This window comes from Pipistrellus kuhlii, unplaced genomic scaffold (genome assembly GCF_014108245.1).
Source record: "Pipistrellus kuhlii isolate mPipKuh1 unplaced genomic scaffold, mPipKuh1.p scaffold_m20_p_1, whole genome shotgun sequence".
Lineage (NCBI taxonomy): Eukaryota > Metazoa > Chordata > Mammalia > Chiroptera > Vespertilionidae > Pipistrellus > Pipistrellus kuhlii.
In genome coordinates this window covers 130,693,903-130,715,531 of record NW_023425404.1, presented here as the reverse complement: position 1 = coordinate 130,715,531, position 21,629 = coordinate 130,693,903, and the positions used below count along the sequence as shown (strand labels likewise).

Here is a 21,629-nt window from a genome sequence, read left to right as displayed (position 1 = left end):
GCTGTGCACTTAGGATATTCATATGGTGGTTCTAGGAACTATAAAACCTGGACTTTGGCAGCATCTGTTTACTTCCACCCACAAGCCAGACTTTAGTTACTTAAAATCCATTAAAAGAGGAGAGGGGGCGATGAAGAGACAAGAGCACATAGGGTTTTTAGGACAGTGAAACTGCTCAGTATGATGCCATAATGATAGGTACATGTCATTGTAAATTTTCCCAACCTGGTAGAAAGTACACAACAAGAATGGGCCCTAATGTACAGTAAACTATGTGATACTGGACAATAATGCTGTGTCCGTGTAGGTTCCTCAGTTATAACAAAGATACCACTCTGTGGAGGGTGCTGATAAAGGAGGGGCTGTGCATGTGCAGGGGCCAGGGAACTAGGAGAAATCTCTGTGCTTTCTGCTCAGTGTTGCTGTAGATCTGAAATGGCTCTAAAAAACAAAGTCTACATTAAGAACTCACTAAACGATCACAGCAGCGGTGTGTATTTCTAAGGGAATCTTCCACCATTTGGTTTGAGGGCGGCAGATTGTACACCGGTAGTCTCCTGTTTGCCCTGTATGTAGCTGGTCCCTCTGCCTCTGCAAAGCCCTGGGTGGCCTGGCCTCTGCCCTCTGCCCTCTGCCCTCTGCCCTCTGCCTTTCTTTACTCCGTGATCATATCGCCTTTCTATTCTTTTACACCTGCTGGGCTCATTCTTGCTCAGGGCCTTTGAACCAGCTCCCTCCTCAGCCTGGAGTGCTGCTCTTCCACGACACCCCCACCCCCCTTTATCCTCTTAAGTAACATTCCCTCAGAGAGACCCCTTGACTGCGTGATCCTAAATCAGCCGCATCAGCCCTGGTCTTACTGGACTGACTTCTCTAGGTGACGCTTCCCACAATCTTCTTCTTTATCTGCTGGCTTGTTCCCATGTCAGAAGGTGAGCCTCGTGAGGGGAGGGACTGTGCCTGCCGGTACTGCTGCCCCTCCAAATAGGGTCTGTCGTGTAGTAAGATGTCCATGGGATGAACAGCCAAGTTGCTTTTCTCCTCCTGAGATGCTGGTCCTGTTAGAGTCAGCGTCTTCCTGGGGGCAATGTCAGATAGCTCTTGATTTCACCTCTACCCCCAGGAAACCAACAAAACATAACAGCAGAGCGTTATCGTTATTTAACCTCTCACTTTTTCCACCTTGTAGAGCTACCCTCCTCTGCCCCACACCACTCTTCGCTGAAAGGATCCGCTGCGAGGCAGTGCCACCTGCTGTGAGGACCAGGGTGGGATTCGCTTGGTGCCATCTGCAGACAGTAAGTTTGGGGCTCCCTGGCCCTGTATCATACATATAATTTGCATCAGTGGAAGGTTGGCTGCCTCCCAATTGTCCTTCGATACTGCCAAGATATTCTTTTATACCTACCTGGCTCATTCTTTTTTTTTTCTTTCTTTTTAACATATTTTTATTGATTTCAGGGAGGAAGGGAGAGGAGAGAGAGATGGAAACTTCAACTATGAGAGAATCATTGGTTGCCTCCTGAATGCCCCCCACCGGGGATCGAGCCCGCAGCCAAGGCATGCGCCCCCAACCAGAATTGAACCTGGGACCCTTCAGTCCACAGGCAGATGCTCTACCCATTGAGCCAAACAGGCCAGGGCAACCTGTCTCATTCTTGCTCAGGGCCCTTGAACCAGCTCCGCCTCAGCCTGGAGTGCTGTTCTTCCATGGAAACCCTCTCCCCCCATTATTATCCTCTTAAGTAACATTCCCCCAGAGAGACCCCTTGACTCAGTAACTGCCTTGGCTGTGCATTAAGAAAAGTTTGGTGTGCTTGGTCATGTGGCTCAGTGGTTGAGCATCAACCTATGAACCAGGAGGTCATGTTCGATTCCCGGTGGGGGCATATGCCCCAGTTTCAGGCTTGATTCCCAGTAGGGGGTATGCAGGAGGCAGCCCATCAGTGATTCTCATCATTGATGTTTCTATCTCTCCCTTCCTCTCTGAAATCAGTAAAAATGTATTTAAAAAAATAAAGTTTGTGGTACTAAAAATCTTCAAAGAAGCATCAATCAGCTCTGCAGCTATTCAGCAACTTTACTGCAATTATTACTAGCAAAGCTATGCTGCTTTATAGTTATTTAAACTAAGGTTAAAACAGAGTGGTAATTACATCCTTTCTATGTCCATTAAGGAGGAAGGAGGTTTTCTCTTTTTTCATTGACATTTGCAAGTCAACTCACTGTCTATACCAATTTGGATTTAATTTCAATGATAATTTTATTCTTGAAAATAAAAATATCAGTTGCATTTTTAATGCAAAACATTTTCTCTCCTCTACATATATTAGTATAAGCCCCTTATGACTGGAGTTCATTTGAGTCTTATGATAGCCATTCTTTTTCATCATTACTAAGTAGTGTGGTAAAAAAAAGACTTCAGTGCTAAGATGGACCCCAGGGCCTTATAATCCCAAATTAATGAAAAATAAATTTTTATGAACATTTAAGATAAGGTGACCAGATGTCAGTCCAAAAATCGGGACTTTTTAAAAATGCCACGGGATGTGGGACAAATTGTTAAAAATCAAGACTGTCCCGCCAAAAGCGGGATGTCTGGTTACCTTAATTTAAGAGTCACTGTTCAGCACTACATTCTAGAGGCTCATTTGTCTTCTGTAAAATTCAAAATAATTCTAGGACTGTTGCTGGGATTTGAATCCCTATATCAGGCCCATACTGGGAATGACAACCATTTTTAAATGTTTGACCCCAATGATATCTCTGCCTTTGTCTGGTAGTGTCTGTCCCGTTGAAGCTGGGCAAAGAAAAGAATTCATTTTTCCTTCAGACACATACTGAACGATTTCTGTGCTGGGCACTTTTTTTCAGTGTTGAGAACAAGGCAGTGAACAAAACAAACTCCTTGCTTTCATGGAGCTTTAAAGAAGCTCCCGGATGTCCTCAGCAAGTACGCGAGAGAAGGGAGGTGCAGGGAACGTGGCTCACTCCCAGCTGCCTTGGGGAACCCCCTTCAAGATGGCAGCCGGACCCAAGATGAAAAGATTATTAGAACCTGATTTGGAAAACAAGATAAATGCAACCTTATGCTCTAGATTAATCATTGCAACAATATAGAGACCTATTAAAACAACAAATAATAAGATGCCGGGTTGGGCTTAGGAAAAGAAGAGGAATTACTTGTCAAGTGTACTATTTTAATACATTTTTTTCAGGTGTGCAGATTCTGCCCAAATTCTGCCTCTGCCGTCCCCGCCCTGCTCCCACGGTCAGTGTCTAGCAGGCGTCTTCAAACTGCGGCCCGCAGAGGAGTCTGATCCGGCCCGCCAGGTTTTTTGGGCAGTGAGCACAGCCGAGGTGTTACAGTAGGAATTAGTAGTTCATATAGTCCGGCCCTCCAGCTCTCTGAGGGACCGTGATCTGGCCCCCACTTTTAAAAGTTTGAGGACCCCTGGAATGCATCCTGCCATTTCCCGATGCACAGACAAGCAAATGTGACTATGAATTTATATGGACCCCCAACATAAAGGAAAAGATAACAAGACATACCTCTCTGCCATGTATGTCTTCCTTCTAGACTCGGAGCGTTTATCATTAGTACTAAGAGAGCTTCCTCCTCCTTTTTTTGTTTTTCTCAGGAATTACAGAGTAGTCCATTGTATGGATGTACCACAATTTAAATAGTGACCTACTGATAGGCATTTGGGTTGTGGCCAGTCTTAACGCTGCAGTAAATAACTTTGCACATAGGTTATTCTGCATGTATGCAATGATATCTGTGTAAATTTTCAAAGTAGAATCACTAGTCATAAGGTTTGTGTATACTTTTGATCGATGTTATCAAATTGCCTCCCAGGTGGGGCTTTTCTCATTCTCAGCACTGCTAGGAGCTTGTGAGAGGAACTGTCCAGGGCCTGGACTTTTGCCAGTCCGGTAGGTTAAATGGGCTCAGGAGTTTCAATATAGGAATCCTGTTTGTTAGATTTTTCAGTGGTCCTTTTTTTTTTTTTTTAAAGAAGAAAATGCACAGAAAACTAAACAGGACTAGAATTCGGCTGTTTTTATTGTACAGGTGGACTACTAAAGGCCATCTTAAATCTTCTATTATGTAATTTAAAATAATGCTTGTTCATGTTAAAAATGCTCCATTTTAAAATCTAAAAACACAGGATAAAAATGCTTCTCAGGCTCATGATGTACCTAGGTGACCTGCTAGGAGAAAGTCCTTTGTCCTGTGGTTTGGTCCTGTATTATATAGAGAACTGAAATAGGACTGTGTGCAGAATGAGGTACCACAGCGGGCTTGAGACTGCTGTCCTTAGTTAGACAGGCCTGCTTGTAAGGCTGGCCCTTGGTTGGCATCTGGGAATTCAGATTTGAGGAGGGTTTCTACCATAATGTCTCTGTGCCTGAACTGTTTGTGCAGACAATAATATTTATGTTGAATATCTGCTTGCCTTCTGGGAGGCATTGGGATAAATGCCTGGCAGGTGCCTATGTGGCCAGCCCAATAACAACCCCAGGCACTGAGTCACTAATGAGCGTACCTGGCAGATAGCATTTCACAGGTGTTGTCACAGCTGTTGGGGAATTGAGTGGGAGTTGAGTCTGACCCTATGTGATTCCACTGGGAAAAGGCCCTTGGAAGCTCGCGGCTGGTCTTCTCCGGACATTGCTCCACGCGCCTTTTTCCTTTGCTGATGTTGCTTTGTGTCCTTTTGCTATAATAGCCACGAATGCAACCAAATGCTGGTCCTCTAAGTTTCAGTCCTAGTGATCCTGAACTGGAAGTGGTCTTGGGAACCCTGACACAGTCAGCGTTGCAAAGATTTAATATTCTGTCTGCAGTGTTAGTGGTGAGTGACACACAAAAAATTTAAGCATGCAATTAACTGACCGTTGGCAGTCTGTGTTCTGTTGTAAAATGTGTAATCCCTCAGGTTTCTGAGCAGTGACTTAGCATTTACATCTACAAATGGAGGCAACAAGAAGGCTGCCGGGTACTGAGGGTTTTATGCTTAGTGCCAAGTCCACAACTGGTCCTTTGATCTTTCCAATGTTCATATTCAGGCTTAAAAGTTTCTTGCTTTAATTTTCTATAATCTGATGGTTAGATAAATGCATTTGCTCAAATTCCTTTGGATTTGTAGCCACAGGATTTTAGTTAGGCAGTCTAATTTCTAATTCTGCTCTGATTCTAAAACTTACCTGCAAATAAATGATCCTAGAGCCGTGTATGGGCCTGGGTCCTTGCTCCTTTGAGGAGGACCTCTGCAGCCTCCCTCCCGATTTTTAACCACCACACGCTGGTGTGAGACTAGCTTGTTCCATGTCTCTGCCCATCCTACCAGTGCCCCTCCGACAAGTCTCCATGCTGCTGCTTCTGTATACTACTAGGTGTACCGGTTAATGTGGATTTTATAATCAAAGAAAACATGATAATTTCAAGAGAAACATCAAAAATGCTTTATTCAAAGTAACGTCCATCACTAGCTACACATTTCCCCCATCTTTCAGGTAACTTGTGGATACCATCTCAATAGAACTTTTCTTGTTTTGAGGCAAACCATTCAGAGACCCAATTTTCTATTTCTTCGTGCATTTTGAAGTGCTTCTCAGAAAGTGTGTGTGCCATTGTTTGAACAAGTGGTAATCTGAAGGAGCAAGGTCTGGTGAATACAGCGGTGGGTTAATACTTCCCAGGCAAGATCTTTTAATGTGTCTTTAACTGGTTTTGTAGTGTGTGATGGTGCGTAATCGTGAAGCAAAATTACTTTGCTGTGTCTTTGGCATATTCTGGTCATTTCACAATCAAAGTGTAGTTAAACTGATTATTTATTGTTGGTAGCACTTAGTATTAACTGTTTCACTTGGTTTTGGAAGCTCATAGTACACCACACCTTCCTGATCCCACCAAAGGTAGAGCATTGTCTTCTTTCTGAAGTGATTTGGCCTTGCAGCCAATGTTGATGCTTGACCCATGATTTTGTGCATTTGGGATTCTCAAAGTAAATCCACTTTTCATCACCAGTCACAATTAAATGCAAAAAAGTTTTTTGTGCTCTTGGAAGCTACATTTTACTGATGACTTTTTGGTTTTTCATTTGTCTTTTGTCAGTTGATGTGGCACCCTTTTTCCTTCCTTTAAAATCTTTCCCATTGCTTTGCTTGTAAATTATCAGAAATTGTTGGCTGAGCAATGTTTAATCTTTCTGCAAGTTGTTTCTGCATTTGACACACATCTTCATCCAATAATGCTTATAATTGTTCGTCTTTAAACTTTTAGTTGACCTGGATGTTCTTTGTCTTTCACATTGAAATCATCACTTTTAAAGCATTTAAACCAGCGTTCACAAGTATCTTGAGATGCAGCATGTTCACCATAAGCTTCCCAAAGTATCCGATAACTTTTTCTTCAAAATAAAGTAATTAAAACTTCTCGAAAATGCTCTTTTTTTTGGCATAAAATTTGGCATTTTAAGCTTAAAAATATCTATGATGTTAACACCTTCAGTAAATTTGACATATGAAAATTTGAAGCTTGTTGTCAATACAACAAAATTGTATACATATCAACTACATATATATCAATATATGTGTAACTCCATTTACTGAAAAAAAAAATTCACATTATTAATCGGTACATCTAGTATCTTTAGTTACAGGACTTCTGTTAGACTTCAGGCGATCCTCTGATGGTCGTTCCACAGTTAAATTTTGATGTGGTGATGGCATTGACCTACTCCACCATCTTGACTGGAAGTGTTCCTCTATTAGACTTTTAGTAGTATTTAATACAGGCATACTGGAACCCTTGTGTTAGGATAGATAGTGTTCATGAGGGGAAAAATTTTTTTTCTATATTACTTTGTATCCTTCAGCCTATAAGCATTACATAAATTTAGGATGTAGGACTTTCCCACTAAGATAAGGTAACATTTAGGCACACCTTTAGTTCTTTCTGTTTTGTCTTCAGCAGGCATGGGTGAAAAGGAGGACAAAGAGAAAACTCCAATATCTGATAAGTGTGTATGTGCTTGCTTTTGTTTAAACCACTTTTCCTCCTTTGAATATTTAATACATAGAAATGACTAAGAAAAATAGTGGAGCCCCAAAATGTTAGGGGAATAGCAATAACTGGTGGAGAATTTATATGGAATGCAAGCTTTTTTTTTAATTCTAGAGTGTTTTTTGTTGTTGTTGTTGTTGTTGTTGTTTTTTAATATTTTGATTTTTTTACAGAGAGGAAGAGAGAGGGATAGAGAGCTAGAAACATCAATGAGAGAGAAACATTGATCAGCTGCCTCTTGCACACCCCCTACTGGAGATGTTCATGCCCTTGACCGGAATGGAACCTGGGACCTTTCAGTCCACAGATCAATGCTCTATCCACTGAGCCAAACCATTTTCGGCATAGAGTGTTTTGTTTTAGATTGTTTTTTTTGTTTGTTTGTTTTTTTGGCTTCTACAGTGACTTAGGTGTGCGTGCTAATTTAAGCTTGAAAATAAAAGTTGGTGAAATGACCTTTGGCCAGCTGCAATATGTTTATACACTGAGTGGCCAGATTATTGTGATCTCTGAACACATAATAATTTGGCCACTTAGTGTATGTATGTGTATTTATATATGTATATATACACACACCCCTCCATTCTGAAGCTACTTAGATGTGGTCATCAATTACTTCTTATTATTTCCCACCCTCAAAGAGAGAGAGGGGGGGGGGGGGGGGGGGGGAGAGATGTGTATCATTGTTTTTCTGGCCTGAATGTGGCCTGCCAAATGAGTCAGCTCTCTAGTTGCCTGAAAATGTTATTTCTTGACTGAGGTCAAAAGTAGTGACTCAGTGCTGTTTGAGAATGTATTATATTAACTGAATTTATGAGAGAGAACCGAGTTTTATAGGCAGGTTACTTCTATGACACCACATAATTTTAGTTCTCTTCATATATAAGTCAAGTAATGATCTTTTGTCTTAAAGCTTTTCTTCAGAATTCAATGAGTACAGTAATGTAGCATATATTTCAGCTCTAGTGCCTTTTGGATTTGCCTGTCTTAAAAATAAACGAAGGAGCCTCTCTTAACAGGGAGTGATATGGGAAAGGACAGTGTCAAGGTTAAGCATGAAATCAACAGTCAAGGGCCGGGAGCAGGTCATGCTTAATAAATATCCGCTTTATGTCTGACTGTACCTGTGCCTTAGTCATCCTCCTCCTGCCAAACACAAAGAGGTTTCTAGGCAACAGGACTGACTCAGACACTAAACATCTCATTACAGTGAAATGTCCACCTGCAATATTTCCAGGAAATGCCCCTCTTATAAGTCACTGGAAAGTGGGATAAACATTCTCTCAGCCACTGAAGGCATCAGAGGAGCTAGAACCGGTAACCATGTGTTAGTAGGTGGGGCTGGCTAATATTTGGAAGGAAGGGCAAGCTGACTACAACCTGCTTGGTAACTATGGGGAGGAAGATTGGAGGCGGGCAGGCTGGAATCTCTTCCCAGGAGGACTCGTGGGGAAGAGAAATCCACTGCTCTTAGTAGAAAAAAATATTAGTACATTTTTAATTATAAAGCAGACCAAACTCTTGAAAAATCGATCTAGCATAGTAGCTAGGAACTTGAATGCTGGACTTGAATTTCTAAGTTTCACTTCCTCTTACCTCACCTGGTGCTGATAAGGGTACCTACCCCATAAAGTGATTATGCATATTAACGTTAGTATTTGGGAAGTCCAGTCTCTTATCAGAAACCTTGAGGGCAGTTGCCTCATATCCTCCAGGGAAATTCAAAAGGCCCTAGGTAACTCCCTAGGTGGTGGGGGCAGAATTGTGAGGAAATGAAGGAAAAGCCAAAGACAGGTAAGAACTTTTAAATGACTTGTCTATTCTTTTATGACTTTGAGAACTGTAATTATAGAAATTATAATTATAGCATCATTGAAGAAACCTCTCCAAAGGTTTTCAGCATTGTGTACTACAGTTAATTTCAAAATTATTAAAAGCCCTGGTCAGTGGTAAAAAAATAAGTACATGATACTATCTTATTCAATAACTATCGAGACTTCTTTATTGCCAAAATAATGGCCTCTTGACTTAAGGTTAACTTTTGGGTCTCTGTAAAAAGTAAGAAAAAAACTTGTTGAACTCTAAAATTTTGTGACATTCCTCGAAGCCACAATACATAGTGCTCCACTGAATTTGGCATTGAAGGTAGAATCCATGCTGTATATGCACTCTTATACCTTGAGTGACTTTCTATGAGTTTAGAATATCACTTTAGGAGAAATGCTTTCAAGTTTGGCTTGTTTTATAGAGAGCCTAGAGTTTCCCCATTAATTTAGATTCTCAATCTTTCATTGGAAATCTTTATTGTACTGATGAAAAGCTGTATTAATAATAATGAACAGACAACTTCTATTCAAAAATGGAAGAAGCCATAAGTAATGCCTCAGAGTTCTAACATATGACCAGCTGCTTTTCAGAAGTCATATAGCTCAGGAGTATGTGTCAGGTCTGGGATTAAACCTGGAATAGCCTGTTACCCAGAAAAAAAATAAACTTAAATGTAGGATTGCTGATCCATTACCAGAGACATCTAGGCTTGTTTTGATAGTGTAAATTGTCTGTCTTGAAACATTAATGCTAGCAGAATAGATTAACTCTAAATCAAGATCTAAAATTTCAGATCATTTGGGAAATTTTTTTTTTCAATTTTAAATATTTCAGAAAAGACCTTTTTAAACATCAAGTATTTTAAATATAGCTTGTGTTTAAACTAATCTGTATCATATTATTATCTAATTTTGAACCTGCATTCATATAATGGTCAATTGGTATCATAAAACATAATACTTTATTCTTTTATAGTCTTTGGTGTTGACCTCTGAGCTCACCCAGTAACTTTCTGTCAGCTAGTTACCTTGCATCTAATTAGCTATCTCTTATTCTAGGAGATATGACCTTTTACCTTCCACCTTATTGATTTTTTTAAATCTATTTTTTTAAGCCTGAGATGAGGAGCTGTTTATTAATACGGTATGTTATTTTATTGGCTCAGTCCTGGTGGGAAAGGAGGTTCTGCATGACATGAATATACTCCATTCAGATGCCTAAATAGTGAATGGAACCTAATGCCTGATTCTCCCATGAATTTATTTTCCTTTTCATGTGGCCTATTCCACAACATGATTTCTGACCATGAGAAATAAAGATACAAGATAAACGATGTTTTCTTATTGTAATATGCAAGTGAGTGATCATTTAACATAGTCCCTCATTTGAGAATTGCGAGAAAGGCAGAAGAAACTGAGGTCAAAGGAGATTGTTTTATTTTTCCCCTTTTATAAAAAAGTTAAATTTCTTGGGGTGACAATGGTTAATAAGATTATATAGGCTTCAAGTGTGCAATTCTGTGATAAATATATGGTGATGGAAGAAGGCTTGACTTTGGGTAGTGGATGCACAATACAATATACAGATTGCTTTAATTTTCATCAAGTGATAAAGTCTGAGTAAGAGCCTGTGTCTTAATAAAGACATTTCATGGTCAGAAATCATAGGGAGCTGTTGCCCATCAATTATCTACATCAAGCTAAATTAAAATACCCCAAATTTTTAAATCTTTGAGGGAATTGATTTCTCACATCCTAGAGCCAATCACATGGTAGTGTTTTGAGCACTAAGAGGAAATACCTAGAACTTCTGATGGTTGTAGTACACTCATTAATAAGATACCTTTCTTTAACTGTCTTTGGTGCGATCACTAACATATCTTTGCTTTCTTTCTATAGAGTTAGAAAGTTATAGTTCAGGGTGGGGCACATGTAGGTTTACAGTTGTTCATATGGGAAACAACACACTAATTAATAGTAAGAATAAACTCTGTGTTTCATGTACCCATAACTGTAAACCTACTTGGCCCTACCCTGTATATATTTGAATATGACAAAATATATTAGAAAGCCATCTTATAACAGGGTTGTGTTAGTGAGGAAACTGGAACCTGAGGTTGCTAAATGACTTATCCAGGGTTAGTCATGGTTTCTCTATGGCCAAATATACACGGAGTGGCCAGATTATGATGATATCTGAACACATAATAATCTGGCCACTCAGTGTATATCCTATATAATAAAAGGTTAATATGCAAATTGTCCCCTCGACCAGGAGTTAGACCAGCAGGCAGGCCAGCCAACCGCCCATGTCCCCTCCCCCTGGCCAGGCTGGCCGGACTCCACCCATGCATGAATTCATTGAGTGGCCAGATTATTATGTGTTCAGAGAACACAATAATCTGGCCACTCGGTGTAGATAAGGATGGTGGTCTGTTAGCGTCCGCTTCAGGGCCTTGGATTGACATCATTTGTTTTTAAACCTTTTGGCCCTGGAACTCAGATTTCAGCTGAGATTGTGGGTAAAAATAGAAAGCAAAATAGAGCTCTTCTAGTTGAAGCAAGATGGGGCCTGCAGACATGTCCATGGTCTTCCCGAGATACGTCACTGTAACGGACTTCTTATCACAACACAGGGAAAGGCCGTGGCCCTTCGCCCACCCCTCAGGTCTAACGTACCCTGGCCTTGTTCTACTTCTCTTGAGCATTCTTCCACCCCCCAGCCCTCCACCCCGCCCATATCTGAAAGTGAACATACTACATGGAAATGCTGGGGGCGGTGAGCTGACTCAGACTGGGAGTCACAGCTATAAAGGAAATGCCCGGTGTTCCCAGGTGGCTCAGAATGTTTTTACTGTGTGTCCAGAGGAAGCGGCAGGGGCACTCTGGCTGTGCAAATCTACTGGTCTCCAAGGTTGGTACTTTTTTTTTTAAATTATCTTTATTGTTGAAAGTATTACAGATGTCCGCTGTGGGTGTTGTTGTTGTTTTTCTTCGTTTATCCCCTCTTCCTGCAGCCATCCCTCCCAAGCCTTTGCCACACTTTTGTCTGTGTCCATGGGCTATGCATATAAGTTCCTTGATAATTACCCCTACGTTCCCTCAGAGATTCATCAGTCTGTTCATGGTTCTGTGTTTCTGGATCTATTTTGTTCATCAGTTTATTTTGTTCAGTAGCTTCCACATATGAGTGAGATCATATGATACTTACCTTTCTCTAACTGGCTTATTTCGCTTAGCATAGTATTCTCCAGTTCCATCCATGCTGTTGCAAATGGTAAGAGTTCCTTCTTTTTTGCCACTTGGTAGTATTCCATTGTATAGATGTACCACAGTTGTTGTTTTGTTGTTGTTGTTGTTTTTATCCACTCATCTGCTGATGGGCATTTAGGCTATTTCCAAATCTTAGCTATGGCAAATTGTGCTGCTATGAACATATGAATGCATCTTTCTGCTTGATATTTCAGATTTCTTAGGATATATTCTTAGAAGTGGGATTACTGGGTCAAATGGGAGTTCCATTTTTAATTTTTTGAGGAAATTCCATACTATTTTCCACAGTGGCTGCACCAGTCTGAATTCCTACCCTTTTTTCCACATCCACACCAACACTTGTCTTTTGTTGAATTTTTGATGATAGCCATTCTGACAGGTGCAAGATGATACCTCATTGTCATTTTAGTTTGCATCTCTTGAATGATTAGTGACTTAGAGCATTTTTTCATATGTCTCTTGGCCTTCTGTATATCCATTTTAGTCTTTTGCTTGTTTTTAAATTAGATTGTTTGTCTTTCTTTTGTTAAATTGTTTGAGTACATTACATATTTTTTTTTGGGGGGGGGGAAACCCTTATCGGTTGTATCATGGCAATATGTTCTCCCATGCAGTGGGCTTTTTTTTTTCACTTTGTTGATGGTTTCTTTTGCTCTGCATAAGCTTGTTATTTTGATGTAGTCCCATTTGTTTATTTTCTCCTTAGTTTCCTCTGCCCTAGAGATATATCAGTAAACATATTGCTATGAGAGATGTCTGAGATTTTACTGCCTTTAGTTTTTTCTAAGATGTTTATGGTTTTATGACTTAAATTTAGGTCTTTTTATCCATTTTGAGTTTATCCTTCTGTGTATTATGTAAATTGGTGGCCTAGTTTTCTCTTTTTTGCATGTACCCATCCAGTTTTCCTAACACCATTTATTGAAGGAGACTGTCTTGACTCCATTGTATGCTCTTGTCTTTGTCAATATTAATTGAACATAATGGCATGTGTTAATTTCTGGGGTTTCTGTTCTCTTCCATTGATCTATATGCCTGTTCTTATGCCAGTAACAGGTTGTTTTGATGCATTTGCTTTGTAATATAACTTGATATGTGGTATTATGACCCCTCCAATTTTGTTCTTTTTCCTCAAGATTGCTGCAGCTATTCAGTATCTTTTTTGGTTCCATATAAATTTTTGGAGTATTTGTTTTAGATCGGTGAAAGATTGCATTGACTGTATGGATGGCTTTGGAAGTATGGACATTTTAATGATGTTGATTTCTATCAACCTATGGACACACTAGTTTCTTCCATTTGTCTATATCTTTCTCTCTTCAAAGAAATGGATAAAGAGTAAGAATGGCAACAAATAAGTACCTATAAATAGTAACCTTAAATGTAAATGGATTAAATAGTCCAGTTAAAAGGCATAGAGTAGTTGAAAGAATAAGAAAACATGACCCATAGATATAATGCCTACAAGAAACTTAGAACAAATGACTCACACAGAATGAAAATGAAGAGATAGAAAATTTTTTTCCAGGCATATGGAAGTGAAAGAAAAAAAAAGATGGGGTAGCAATATTCATATCTGACAAAATAGACTTCACAGTGAAGGTCATAACAAGGGACAATGAAGGTTATTTCACAATACTGATGGGGATCAGTACAATAAGTGGATATAATTCTGGTAAGCATATATGCACCTAATACAGGAGCATCCAAATAAACAAAATCAGAAATAAGAGGTGAAGTAACACTGACCCCACAGAAATACAAAGGAACGTTTAAAAAAAAAAAAAAAAAAAACACCAAAAAGAAACAAACAACTATGAACAATTATATTTCAACAAGCTGGACAACATGGATGAAATGGACATAGTGCTAGAAAAATACAGTCTTCCAAAACTCAATCAGGAAGGATCAAAAAACTTGAATAGGCCCATAACTACTAATGGGATTGAAGCAGTAATTTAAAAAAATTACAGCAAACAAAAGCTCTGGTCCAGATGGCATCACAAGGGAGTTTTACCAAACATGGAAAGAACTAACACCTATCCTCTTCAAACTATTCCAGAAAATCCAAGAGGAAGGAACATTTCTAAGCTCTTTTTACGTGGCTAGCTTAACCTAATTCCAAAACCAGGCACTACAGAGAAAGACAACGACAGGCCAATATGCTTGATGAACGTAGATGCTAAAATCCTTAACAAAATATTAGCAAATTGCATACAGCAGTACTTTAAAAGCTCATACACAGTGGGCCAGTGGGCTTTATTCCAGGGATGCCAGGCTGGTACAATATTCGCAAGTCAATAATTGTGATACATCTCATAAACAAATTGGAAGACAAAAATCACATTGATGCAGAAAAAGCATCTGACAAAATCTAACACCCTTTTTTGATTAAAATTCTCAGCAAACTGTGAGGGATCATACCTCAATGTAATAAAGGCCGTATATGACAGACCTATAGTCAACATCATACTCAGTGGGCAAAAACCAAAACCATTTCCCCTAAGAACAGGAACAAAGCAGAGATGTCTGCTTTTACCAATATTATTCCATACTAGAGGCCTAGTGCATGAAATTTGTGCATGGAGAGGGATCTGGGGGTCCCTCAGCCAAGCCTGTACCATTTCACTATCTGTGAGATCTCAGGGATGATTGACTACATTTTTAAAAAATCACTCTGTACTTAATTTTCTTACTAACTCCTCCTCTTAAACTCCCCTCACTCTCCCATTCTGTTTCTTCTTTTTATTTAACCATTTTCCTGGCCTCACCCCATATTAGCATCCTTCTCTCTCCTGCTTTCTTTCCCTCCCTCCCTTTGAACCTCCTGCGGCCCCATTCCCCACTCCCTCCCTCCCACCTCCCTTCTCTCCCTTTATTCCCTGTGTCTGTCTCCTTCTTACTCCTCCCACCCTCCCTTTCCCTTATGAGCCTGAACCGTGCCTCCCTCCCTCCTTCCCTATTATCACCCCCCTCCCCCTCCCCCCTGACCTCCACCTCCCACCATGTTCACTGGTTTCTCTTTGAAACCTTCCCCTTTCCTCTCTGGGACCTGCTTCCAGACCTGCCTGAGTGCACTTTGATATTAAAGCTTCCTCCGTTCTGGGGGTGTTAACACCCAGGCCCAGCCAGGCCTTCAGTGCAACCCCCTCCCCCCTCCCCTGGCCTCCCATTCCCTGCCTGGGACGCTCCAACTTCTAGTCATCAAAGTACACTTAACGCACCACCAACCTAACCCTGGCCAGTGTCTTTGGGGTCCAGCCCTCAGGGACAAAAGCCGTCCCCTCCTTAGTATCTAAATCCACCCCAGTTGTGCCTTCCCTCACAGCGCGGGGGGCGCCTGGCCCAGCGAGGGTGGCCGAGGCCCCTGTGGCTCGGGCGCTGCTGCCACGGAACAGGAGCGCCTCTGCCCCGAAGGCCTTCAACCATCCACCCCTCCGTCCCAACAGCTCATGCTGGGGACCACCGCCATCCTCCCGCATCTGGGCCGGGCTCTGCGCCACCTGTGCCCTGCCCCTGGCCGGGTGCAGCTGCTCCGCCCTTCCCCCCCCCCCCCCCCCCCCCCCCCCCCGTGGTCGCCACCCTCTCCCCGCATTTCCTTCCCCTCTTCCGTTCCTGCGTCTTTTTCTTGTTCCCTTTCTGTATTTCTGTTTCTCCTGCATCCAGGCCTGCCTTCCTCTCCCTCTCCTTTCTTATCCCCTCCTATCGTATCCTATCCTACCCGGGGCCTTGCAGCTGACTGAGCAGAGGGCGGGGACGCAGCCTGCTGAATGGTCATTACGTGATGGTGTCCCAGAAAATTTGCATATTCCTCTACCATTAGTATATAGATAGTACTGGAAGTACTAGCTTCAGTGATCAGATAAGAAAAAATAAAAGGCATTCAATTGGAAAGGGGGAATTAAAACTCTTCAATATCATGTCATCATTATTCACAGATGGCATAGTTTTGTACAGAGAAAACCCTAAAAGACTCCACCCAAAAACTACTAAATTGAGTAAATGAATTTGGCAACAATAGCAGGATACAAGATTAACATCCAGAATGTATGGCATTTTTATACATCTCAGAAAGAGAAACTAAGAAAGCAATCCCATTTACTATTGCAACAAAAAAAATTAAGATACTTAGACTTAACTGAGGAGGCAAAAGACCTGTACTCCGAGGTGGGTTCTTCTGATTTAGGAGGGCTGCCCTACCCCTTTTCTTTGTATTTACTGTAAGAATTTGTCCTGAAGCTGTGTGCTTATTTGTAGATGCTTTCCCTAAAAAGTGGTAAAAGGACATTGAGTCAGAAATGACCAAAGTACCGAATGCTGGTCCTACTACTTAGTAACTGGTAAACTTAGTCAATTCACTTAACCTCTCTGCTTATCTGTACAATCTGACAGTAATGATCTCTACCTCATAGAGTTGTGGTGAAGCTTAAATGAGATAAAATATTTAGAATAGTGTTTGGGCAATAATAAATACTATGTCAGTGTTAACTGTAGCTCTTATTCTTAAGTTTAGACCATGTAAATATAAATCAGTAATAGAATACAAAGTCAACATTTTTTAAACACTTAAGTATTTCAATTGTGTATGTGTTTATAAGTACTTTTTCAAACAAAAGCTTTCTTAAAGTAATTACAAAGCCAGAAATATAATAATCAATTAGTTTCACTGTGCTGTGCCAGCTCAGCCAAGGGTTCGGCAAGCCTGAGGGAGGGCCGCCGAAGGATGAAGAAAAGACAGACAAAGAGAATAAGTTGGGTCTAAGTGGATCCCCTGTGCCTGGTTGGGGCCACAGAGAAAGATCCAGATGGCAAGCTGAGCCTTTATTTTATAGCCAGAGGTAAACAAGGTAGTGGTCACCATAGTTACAATGTTCTTGTGAGTTTCACTTGTTTTGGCAGCACTTGCTGCACCTCCCACAGCCCATTGGCTAGCCAGATAGGATCTAGGGGGCATCATAAGGTCAATTTAATTATGCAAAGAGGGCTGTGCCCTCTAAGGTGGGACTTGCTTGTGGCTTTGCCAACAGGCCAATCAGAGGCTTAACCTATAGCTGCTCCCAACACTTCACAATATAAATTAGACTTGTTAAAGATCCAGAGAAATTTTTACTTTTACCTGGTTATTATTCATGATCTTGTGTTATAGATAAGGCAAGTGGCACAAAGTAGTCAACCAACATTTTCTAAAAAAATTATTTGGTAGTTGATCTTCAAAAAAGTTATTTGGTGTCTTGATTGCACTTGAGTGAAAATCTCCAGAGTTAGCTGGCCAATTATCTGTTGAAAAACGGTAACAGTAGCATCCTTGATGGGTGTGTTTTATTTTTAGGAGTTGGTGCCACTTTCAGAATAAGATGAAGCCATTTTCTGTTCCTGTAACAACAGGAATCCAGAGCCTTCTTTAAGAGTTCCGGCTAGCTCTATTGTCCCTGTCTGTATCACACCCACAAATTAGCCAAATATCTAATGCAAATTGGAAAGGGCTTATGATTATTAAATGTACTGTTTAACTAATTCGGTGGATTTGCTTACTCTTGACAACCTCTGAACTAATGCCTGATTTGCATCTGTAGAACATCTATAAGGGATGTGTATAATAATGATGCATGAATATATAGGTTAAACGGCAAACATATAAATGAGTGACCAGGATTTGAAAATGTTGGGCATGAAGCCTAATATGTAAAGACCTAATAATAAAAGGGAACAGAAATTGATTAAATATGGCTGGAAGCACAAAAACCGAGCCTAGAAGGAAGGCAGAGGCCAGACCATGAAGGTCCTCGTAAGGGATGCCAGAAGGACACACCACTGCGAAGCAGTCTGGAGAAACAATAAGATAATCGGGAAAGGCGAGCTGGCAGGGTATTTGTTATTGTGAAATTTATGTTAATTTTGAACGGATGTAACAATGGCATTAAGGGTTGATTTTTTTTTTTAAGAGAGCCTTTATTTTAATGAGGCGTACTGACATATTTCCAGATGAAATATGATCTCTGGGATTGCTTCCAAAGGAAATCCAGGGTAGAGGAGAAATTAAAAAGATTTTTCCATGATAATCGTACCTGATGAGGTTGTTCACTGCCCTATTTTCTCTACTTTCAAGATAATGTTTGAAATATTCTATTATAAGTTGTTTTTTTAAGTCGAAATAAGCAATGGATTTTTGACCATGGGGAGAGATTTAAGGGCTTTCAGTAAGTCAATAAAGCAGAAAATGGACTGGAAACAAATAAAGCGAGAGAGGGAGGGAGTGCTGGTCAATACCTAAGCAGCCCGGGATTGTGGCGCTTCAGTTTCTCTGGTGCAGGAATGCTCATGGCTTGGCCTTCTCAGTAGACTGTTGGCTGTTTATTACCCATTTTTCTCTTCACACGATCACTCTGCACTCTAGCAGTGCAGCATCCTGACAGTGCCTGATGTTCCTAGGACTATGTGGGCTTTCTTTTCGCTAAATAAATAATGTTAATGTGTCTTTTCTGGTGGATGGATTTGATTTCTTGTGACTGTTGACATGTGTTTGGACTCATCCCTGTCCTCTGCAAGGAAGAGGTGTTTGTGAACTGAACTAAGCTCGAGAGAGCAAGAAGTACTAGACGGTCGATTAAAATGGACAGGACCTGGGGTGATTGTCCGGGGAGCGGACGGGGGAGTGTGAAGCTGAGGTGATAGCTGTGACTTTATTTACCTTGTGTCAGTGGTGGGGCAGTTTGCAGAGATAAGGAACCAAAGAGGAGGCGCCTGCCTGGTGGAGGGAAAGGACCGTGGCGGTTGGGGACATGAGTTGTAAGCACCTGCTTTTTCTGTTGTTAGGGCCACGAACCCTTCTCAAGCATATCCAACGCAGGGCAGGCAGGCTGCATGCAGCCCACCAGCCTGCCCATCGTGAGTTTGACATGCTTGCAATGGAATTCACTCTTCCTTTAAAGATACTCCAACCCATAATCCTTGAAATTCTGAAGATGTGCCCCTAAAATGCAGATATATGTTAGTCAGAATATCACTTTTGATCTTGTTCAGTACAAGCTTTGGGCCCCAATTTACTAATACAGATATTTTAGAAGCAAAAACAAGCCCCAGCCCCCGCCCCCCAGACCCCCCCCAAAATCCACAGAAAATAAATAACCTCTCATGTTCTATGCTGTTACTTTTAGTTTTTTAAACTATGGGTGTGTTGTTGTTTTTTTGTTGTTGTTGTTTTTTATAACATATCTATGTTTACAAGCCAATTTTAAGTAATTATTTATAGTCCAATACTTTTATTTGTGCAGGGCCATCAATGAAAATTAGATTCCATGGAATAAGATTAAATATGGAATTACCTCTTTTAGCTTCCTGGTACTAATTGGACATCGTGTTTCAAGTGTTTCCTGACTCTCCTTCACAGTGTTTTTAATCATCCCGCTAAGTCTGCCTCCCTCCACAGAAAACAGCTCCACCTGCAGCTGGCTCCCCGGAACAGACCAGTGCTAACCTGCATAGATAACTACTTCACTGCTTTTCTGTCCACTATTAAGTTTTGGAGCTTGGCGTTTTTAAAGGCTCTTTAAAAAATAAAGCTACTCTTAGTTTTTTGTGTTTTTTGTTTTGTTTTGTTTTTGAATTCTTTAAAGTATTACATATGTCTTCTTTTTCCTCAATTGATCCCTCCCCAGCCACTCCTACTCTCCAGGACAAACCCCCACCTCCCCTGTGTCTGTGTCCATTGGTTAGGCTAATATGCATGCATGCAAGTCCTTTGGTTGATCTCTTACCCCACACCATACCACACACACACACACACACACACACACACACACACTTCCCTGCCTTCTCTGAGGTTGGATGGTCTGTTCGGTGTTTCTTTGTCTCTGGATCTATTTTTGTTCATCAGTTTATGTTGATCATTATATTCCACAAATGAGTGAGATCGTATGTTTACCTTTTTCCAACTGGCTTATTTCGCTTAGCATAATGCTCTCCAGGTCCATCCATGCTGTTGCAAATGGTAAAAGTTTTTTCTTTTTTATACCTCAACATAATAAAAGCCTGTATGACATACCTACAGCCAACATCATACTCAGAGGGTAAGAACTAAAGCCATTTCCCCTAAGAACAGGAATAAGGCAGGAATGTCCACTTTGACCACTCCTGTTTGACATAGTACTAGAAGTGCTAGCCGTAGTGATCAGACAAGAAGAAGGCATAAAAGGCATCCAGACTGGAAAAGAAGAAGTAAAACTGTCCTTATTCACAGATGACATGATACTGTATATAAAAAACCCTAAAGACTCTATCAAAAAAACTACTAGACCTAATAAATGAGTGCTCTTAGTTTTAAATTTTTGTTTTTAGCCCTGGCCAGATGGCTCAGTTGGTTGGAGCATTGTCCCGTGCACTAAAAGGTTGTGTTCAATTCCCGGTCAGGACACATGCCTAGGCTGCGGGTTTGGTCCTCATTTGGGGCGTGTACAGGAGACTACTGATCCGTGTTTCTGTCACATTAATGGTTCTCTCTCTCTCTAAAAAAAATCCATCTGTATACCCTAGATTTATAAACTTCTTAAATGATACATAACCAGACCCCCTCCCCCCATTTTATATTCATTATTTGAATTTTCTTTTTAACTTTTACTCCTATCTGGTATATGGTTTTATTAAACTTCAAATACTTTTTCAGGCACTTCTCTAAAAGTTGTTACAAAAATTGTTTTCATGGCTCGTTGTTGTGTTGTTGTTTTTTTTGTTTTTGTTTGTTTTTAAGTGACTTCTGGTTGGAAAATGGGAAAGTTATTTAGTCAAAATTCTCTTGAGGATAGGAGCCAGCCTTCGTTTCTGTTACCTTCCTTGCTTAGCACTTGAGCCCACTCTGCCCAGGATGGAAGCCAGAAAAGGCGGTCTCCCACGTGGCTGTGCTCTCCTCTGCCTTCCCGCCCAGGCTTTCCCGGGCAGCACAGTTACTACATACTTACCCTCAAGGACTGCTTATCTTGAGTTCTGTCTTTTCATTAACCTCGTGTGGTTTTTAAAGTTTTCTATGTTGCTAGCTTCTATCCCACCTATTTAAGATAAAATGGTAAAATTTCTGCATTGAAATGGAATCCTGACACCTCATTAGATATTTGATATCTTCAGCTTTTCTGTCCCTACGTAATGTCTTTGTTTTTATTCTTCCTGTCTTCATAAGATTGCATCTTTAACCTTTTCTTAAAAACCTTATGTGGGTCAAACATTCCTTAGAGGACAGCACTGGGATGATCGGTGAAATAAAAGTCCATGATGACCAATATAATTAGAATATTGTACACAGATGTACATTACTTTGTTTACTGTACTTGGGTTTCAGCAGGTACTATGTCCTCGATAGTCCTTTGACTTGATGGTACTTTGATTTTCCCCAGGATAATGAGTATTCATTTAAAATGTTTGTATGGACTGTTACCTCATAAGGCTAGTTTGAATATCCCTCCTGTTTTTTT

At 40.6% G+C, this 21,629-nt stretch overlaps 1 protein-coding gene across 2 annotated transcripts in view; it reads left to right on the top strand.

Annotated features, from left to right (window-relative positions):
• Nucleotides 1-21,629, top strand: part of SGMS2 (sphingomyelin synthase 2) — a 79,503-nt gene that overhangs the window by 30,230 nt on the left and 27,644 nt on the right. For both annotated transcript variants that reach the window (XM_036409536.2, XM_045589171.1), the window contains exon 2: nt 1,190-1,298. The gene's annotated coding sequence lies outside the window, so the exon portion shown is untranslated. The remainder of the gene's footprint in view (nt 1-1,189; nt 1,299-21,629) is intronic.